This window comes from Limulus polyphemus, unplaced genomic scaffold, assembly GCF_000517525.1.
Source record: "Limulus polyphemus unplaced genomic scaffold, Limulus_polyphemus-2.1.2 Scaffold753, whole genome shotgun sequence".
In the NCBI taxonomy this organism is placed as follows: Eukaryota; Metazoa; Arthropoda; class Merostomata; order Xiphosura; family Limulidae; genus Limulus; species Limulus polyphemus.
This window is the reverse complement of record NW_013666363.1, coordinates 375,288-381,669: the sequence shown is the minus strand read 5'-3', so window position 1 is coordinate 381,669 and position 6,382 is coordinate 375,288. Positions and strand designations below refer to the sequence as shown.

Sequence of the window (6,382 nt, the reverse complement as noted above, 5' to 3'; positions counted from 1 at the left end):
GTTTCACTAAGGGAAAATCTTGCTTTACAAATCTTTTAACATTCTTTGAAAAGATTACTGCTTATGTAAATGAGGGTAAGGGTGTAGATTTGACATATCTGGATTTTCAGAAAGCATTTGACAAGTTGCCACATAAAAGACTTGTAAACAAAATTAGCTCTATAGGTGTGGGAGATAAGTTAGCAAATTGGATAGAAGAGTGGCAAGATGGAAGAAAGCAGAGGGTTGTTACAAAAGGTGTTCAGTCAAACTGGATTAATGTCACAAGTGTGGTACCTCGGAGCTCAGTCTTAGGACCATTGCTCTTTTTGATTTACATCAGTAACAGATGAAAGAATAGTCAATGAATTACTAAAATTTGCAGATAACATTAAGGTCTTGGGTGTTGCTAGCTGTGAAGAGGATGCTGCTGCTTTACAAAAGGATTTAGATTATTTAGTGAGTTGGGCAAGTAAATGGCAGATGGATATTAATTATAATAAGTGCAAGATAATGCATGTGGATTATCATAATTGGAATGATAAGTATAATTTGGATGGGAATAACCTTAACAGAATTATGAAGGAAAGGGATCTTGGTGTTATAGTCGATTAATCTCTAAAGCCATCCAAGCAATGTGCTGTAGCTAGTAGCAGGGCAAATAGGATTTTAGGTTGTATCTACAGAAATATCGAATACAAGTCTAAAGAGGTTATAATTTCATTGTACAGGTCACTGGTTAGGCCACATTTGGAATATTGTGATCAGTCTTGGGCTCCTTACTTTAAGAAGGACATTGAATTGTTGGAAAGGGTTCAGAGAAGGGTTACTAGAATGGTGCGTGGGATGGATGGGTTGTCATAAGAGTAGAGGCTGAAACAGCTCAAACTGTTTTCTCTTGGAAAAGGAGAGTTAGGGGGGGATCTTATTGAGTTAATTGATAGTGTTGATGCATCATCTTTTTTCATATTTAACAGTAAGAATAGTAGGACTAAGGGACACAAATATATATATATATATTTTGGCAAGATAGGATTCATCTTCAGTCAAGACAGTTTAATTTTTCTAATAGGGTGGTTGGCCTTTGGAATGGGTTGCCTTCAAATGTTGTAGAGGCAGTAAATGTAAGTAAGTTTAAGAAAAAGCTTGATAAGTGTACGAATGATAAGGGCTGGCTTTAAGATTTATTTATTTTTTTAATCATTTTAATTTAGCTTAGAGGATGAAACAGCTGAGATGGACCAATAGTTCCTATGTTATCCCAAAATGTTATGTTAGCTTTAGAGGTCGAAAAGTTGAAAAAAAAAAAGTTCTAGTCTGTCTGTTAGTAATGTTTTTATGAAGCAATTGAAGGTTTTTACAAATGTTTTGTGGTGCACAATTTCAGAACAACAGACAACTGTTTACATGGGACAATGAATTTGTTTCAAAATAAATTGATCACTTTTCTGTTGTAGAATTTTAAATTAAAACATTTTTTTTCACTACCATCAACATGAACAGGTAACCCATATATATATATATATATATATGTGTGTATTTTGGTCGGCATTGTTTAATGGTTATTGATCTTCTGAATCTGATCTTTCATACTGGTAGACATGCAAGCTAAGAAAAGATCAGAGCAAGTACAAATTTAATATTAAGTTATAATCAGAGGAAGCTATGTATTTAAAACAAAACTAAAAATCATATTCTAATTGCAGGAAACACAAAATACCAAAAATGTCAATCCTAAGTACCTTTAAGTAATCTCCAATTTTTCATTTGAGGTAATGGACAAAACCTATCTGAATCTTTTAAGAACTGTCTTCGTCAAAACAAATATAAAAGCATCAATACTTCAGATTCCAAGTGCACCCATATGTCAAAATAAGACATATTTCCCAGATATTGATAATGAAATCTGCAAAACTTACAAGCTCGAGCTAAGATATAAGCAAAAGTAAATCCTTTTTTGAAGTACAAGAATACATTTTTGTTATTTCAAAGAAAGAAAAATAAAACAAGGCTAGGAATGGTAGCAAATCACATTTTTTGACGTTGTTAGACCACTATTTAATGATCTGATGGTGATTTAATTTGAAAATGTTCCTCTGACTTAATTTACCACTAATTTTACTCTTCACCAGTGTTTTCTACAACTGATATCTAAAGAATGGAAAAACTGAGAAAGGCACTATGTAAAATAAAAGGACAAGATTCAATACTTTTCACCCAGAGATATAACAACAATAATCAAAAAAGAATAGAGAAGAAAAAACAACATTTCATATAATAAAGAAATATAAAAATACATGGTGTTATGGAGGAACAAAATTTCTAGAGGTCTACGAAATAATAAATTCAACAAATAATATCAAATAAGATGCTAATAGTTTGGGAGATCTTGAGCACCTTAGAGTCACTCAAATGGGAAAAAAATAACCATTGTATAGAAATTCAATATAGTTCGAGCCAAGTAAGCTACCAATGTTACATTAAAAAACTTGATTTAAACAAAAACTGTGAAACCTTTCGCAATTTAAAAATATGAAGACATATCAGAAAGATATACATTTACAAGATGTGGGCCAAAAAGTTGATTATATTACCTCATACTGAATGGAATACAGACGATTGTGTCTTATGGTTATGGAAGGACTAGTATATCAGGGATGGAGGAAGCAATTTTGGATTGGTCAGGCAACTCAGAATAGAGTGAAAGCATGGCAGTGCTAGGGAGGGGTCTAGGGGGATGCCCCTCAAGAAAATTAACAACTATAGGTGCTCTGAGATTGAATTATGTGCTAATTTTATTATAATTTATTGAAAGTATTAATCATTCGCAAGCATGTTCTTTATGATTCACAAAAATAGGTGCGCACTGACACTTATACTCACCACAGCTATAAACAAGAACAAGCATGTACCCTTGCAGATTACACATGCATTATATTATGCATTGTTATACTGATTCATACATACTACTATAAGTCTATTTACCTAGAAACAATTTTTGAAGTGCAAGTTAAAGTTTAAAAAGTTCTAAAGTTACTGTGACAAAATGTTGTTCCAGCTTCTGCTCAGTCTGCCGGACCTGCTCTGGCATACATTTTGGTGTAGAAACACAAAACTCCTGATGTAAAGACTGATCTTGTGTTAAGCCACTAGTATGCCTGTTTTGGTTTGAAAACAAAACACCAGATTGTTTTTTCTTCAAGCTTAAATGAGACAGTTATTGTAGCCAACATGATAATGTTCTGATTAAAGTGTTGAGTCAAAATATGAAGAAAGGGGCAGGACTATAACAATAATAATTCAGGCATTCAATAAAGTTCAGTTTCTGGATTGTATATGACAATATCCCTTTCTGTAATTAGCTAGACTTTTTTAAATGATACATGGATTCAATATAGTATTAATCTGCAGAATGCATGTCTATAGATGTTTTTGTCAGCAGAAATCTTGTCCATGAATACATGAAATTATGACTAAACTTATCTGAAAAATAGGACTATTGATTTATTTATCTGTTAATTTATATTGTTCAATTTAAAAGTTATTAAACAGATATCTAACTGTATGTCCAGTTTTACTTAATTTTCTTTTAAAATCCATGCCATATTTTCACATCATGAAACTTCTTTGTTGAGATCTTTTTACTGGACTGCCATCAGTTAAAAAATAGCACTTAAATTATTTACTCATTTTTTTGTCATTATTGCTACTACTCAAAAATTTGATAGCCCAATCTTTAGCTTCAACAAATCTTTGTTTAGGTGCTAATATGTGCATCTTTATTTGTGAAATTTTAACAGTGGCCTTTTAATGTCTCATAGTTTTGAAATTAAAACTAAATATAAAAATATACCAGCTCTTGAAATGAAGAACTTCTTTATTTTTGTGGAAAGAAAATAACTAATATCAGCAAGATTCGTTTGCATATAAAACTACTACCAAATGTCACTGATTAGAATGAAATTTTTGGTATGTTTATTCATAATAATATTTTATTAGACATCTACATTAAAAACAACTGGTACTGGAAGCACTTTTTCATTATGTTTTTATATTTTGATTTTAAGGATTTAATTACACATTCTGAGGTAGGAAGTAAACATATTTTAATAAGAATCAAACACTAGACATTGCTTTTCATTACTAGCATCCCAAGGTTAAAAAATGATTTAAAATTCAAACTACATTTAAGCAAAAGATAACTTAAGCTTAATAACCTTGGATATAAGAATCTATGTTGTTGTTTTCTGCTCCAGCAGTGTTATAGTTAACACATTAGTATATAGAAAAACAATAATCTTCTAAAAACATAGATGAATTCAATTTAGTTATATAAATTTCTCAGTCAAAAATCTTTCCTGGTTAGTAGCCATATCCTGTTGTAGATAGAATTCTAGTCCAATAGTTAGAGACTATGATAAAATACCCTATATCAATTGTTTGTTCTATGATCCAGCTGTTTCTCACGGTTGACCAATTAATGAATGTGTGATAAAGTCATAAATTTTAGCTTAAAGTAAACCTATTTGATATTATTTTTTACATTTTTGTAGAATTTCTGAAACATATTCAAATATCTAAGTAGTTAGATTTATAGAAATAATTAGATGACATTTTCAAAAGTCACAAGTTCATTTTGACTTTCCTTTAAAACACCAGGCCTCAAAACTATAAAACTCCTCTTTCTGTTTTTCTCATTACTTAAGGTTTACAATCATAAATAGATTGCAAAGTTGGAAAATGTTGGAGATGGTCAGAACACACAAGCAAGAGGAAGTAAATGGAGAGGGAAGGCAAACAATATTGTAGCCAATTGACAAGAAAAGAAAAAGAAGGATGACCAAGAAAAAAAATGGAGGTATGATATAGAACAACATTTAAGAGTGTCAATATGAATGTGACAAGTGCAGGACAAGGAATGGTGGAAAGACATTCAAAGAGATGCTATTTCTCAATTACAAGTTAATGGCAGAAAAAGAAGATATAACGCTCAAAGGACAGATAGGTTAGAAAATGTATTTGGCTAAAGTTTTCCAGAGTACCAAAACTAAGCCTCAGAGAAGACAAAAATGTAATAATTAAAAAGACACACAACTACACCACTCACAACTTAAGTGGACACTTTTTTTACAAGGCTTTTGAAAATATTAGCAGTTTGTGTAAATTCTACAACTTGTATATACATAATTTAACAAATTGAAATATCAAACTTAATCCTACAAAACACATACTTTATCAAGGGTATCATCTTTTAGGTCATAACTCCATCTGCACTTTTCCAAAAGCTCCCCAGTGTCACAGTGATATGTTTGCAGACTTATAGTGCTAGACATCGAGTTTCATTACTCGTGGTGGGCAGATCACAGATAGCCCATTGTACGGCTTTGTGGTAAACTACAAACAAACAAACAAAACTTTTCAAAGACTAGTAAATGGTTGAATATCTGCCATACATCTTTTATGTGAAGAACAAAAGCCTTGCACATCACATTACAGGTATATGTACAATTAATTATATTATATGCTATTCAAGTTAACTTAAACTAGATAGATTTTACAACACAATGTAACACATACTATTAAATACTTATTATTATTACTTACACATGAAAAAACTATCAGCAACTATCTGCACTTTACCTTTGTCTCAGATTATTTGTCTGAATATATTCAAGTTCTTATTATTAATCTTGAAGTAATAAAGAATTATCATGATAGTTGAAGAAAATATTACTAGAAAATATCAAAACAAATACTTTTACAAGGATAACATGACATAACATAATATTTTGGAACAGTCAAGATGGACCAATAGGTCCCATGTTGTCCCAAAATATTATATTATATTATGTTACAAGCATAACATGACATAACATAATATTTTGGGACAACATGGGACCTATTAGTCCATCTTGGCTGTTCCATCCTCTAAACTAAATTAAAATGATTAAATTTTTTTTTAACCTAGCCCTTTTCATTCATATACTTATCAAGGTTTTTCTTAAACTCACTTACATTTACTGCCTCTACAACATCTGAAGGCAATCCATTCCAAAGTCCAACCACCCTGTTAGAAAAATGAAACTGTCTTAGCTGAAGATGACTCCAACCTTGCCAAAATGTATATTTGTGTTCCCTAGTCCTACTATTCTCATTGTTAAATATGAAAAAAAGATGGTACATCAACACTATCAATTCCCTTTACAATCTTAAACACCTTAGTCAGATCCCTCCTAACTCTTCTTTTTTTCAAGAGAAAACAATTTGAGAGATTTCAGCCTCTCCTCGTATAACAACCCCTCCATCCCAGGCATCATTTTAGTAACCCTTCTCTGAACTCTTTCTAACAATTCAATGTCCTTCCTAAGGTAAGGAGCCCAAGACTGAACACAATATTCCAAAT

At 31.4% G+C, this 6,382-nt stretch overlaps 1 long non-coding RNA gene across 1 annotated transcript in view; it reads left to right on the top strand.

The window, feature by feature from the left end:
- The window catches only part of LOC111085977, an 18,592-nt gene that overhangs the window by 10,963 nt on the left and 1,247 nt on the right, over positions 1-6,382 (top strand). The window contains exon 2 of the long non-coding RNA XR_002610747.1: positions 4,686-4,837. This is a non-coding gene — a long non-coding RNA (uncharacterized LOC111085977). The remainder of the gene's footprint in view (positions 1-4,685; positions 4,838-6,382) is intronic.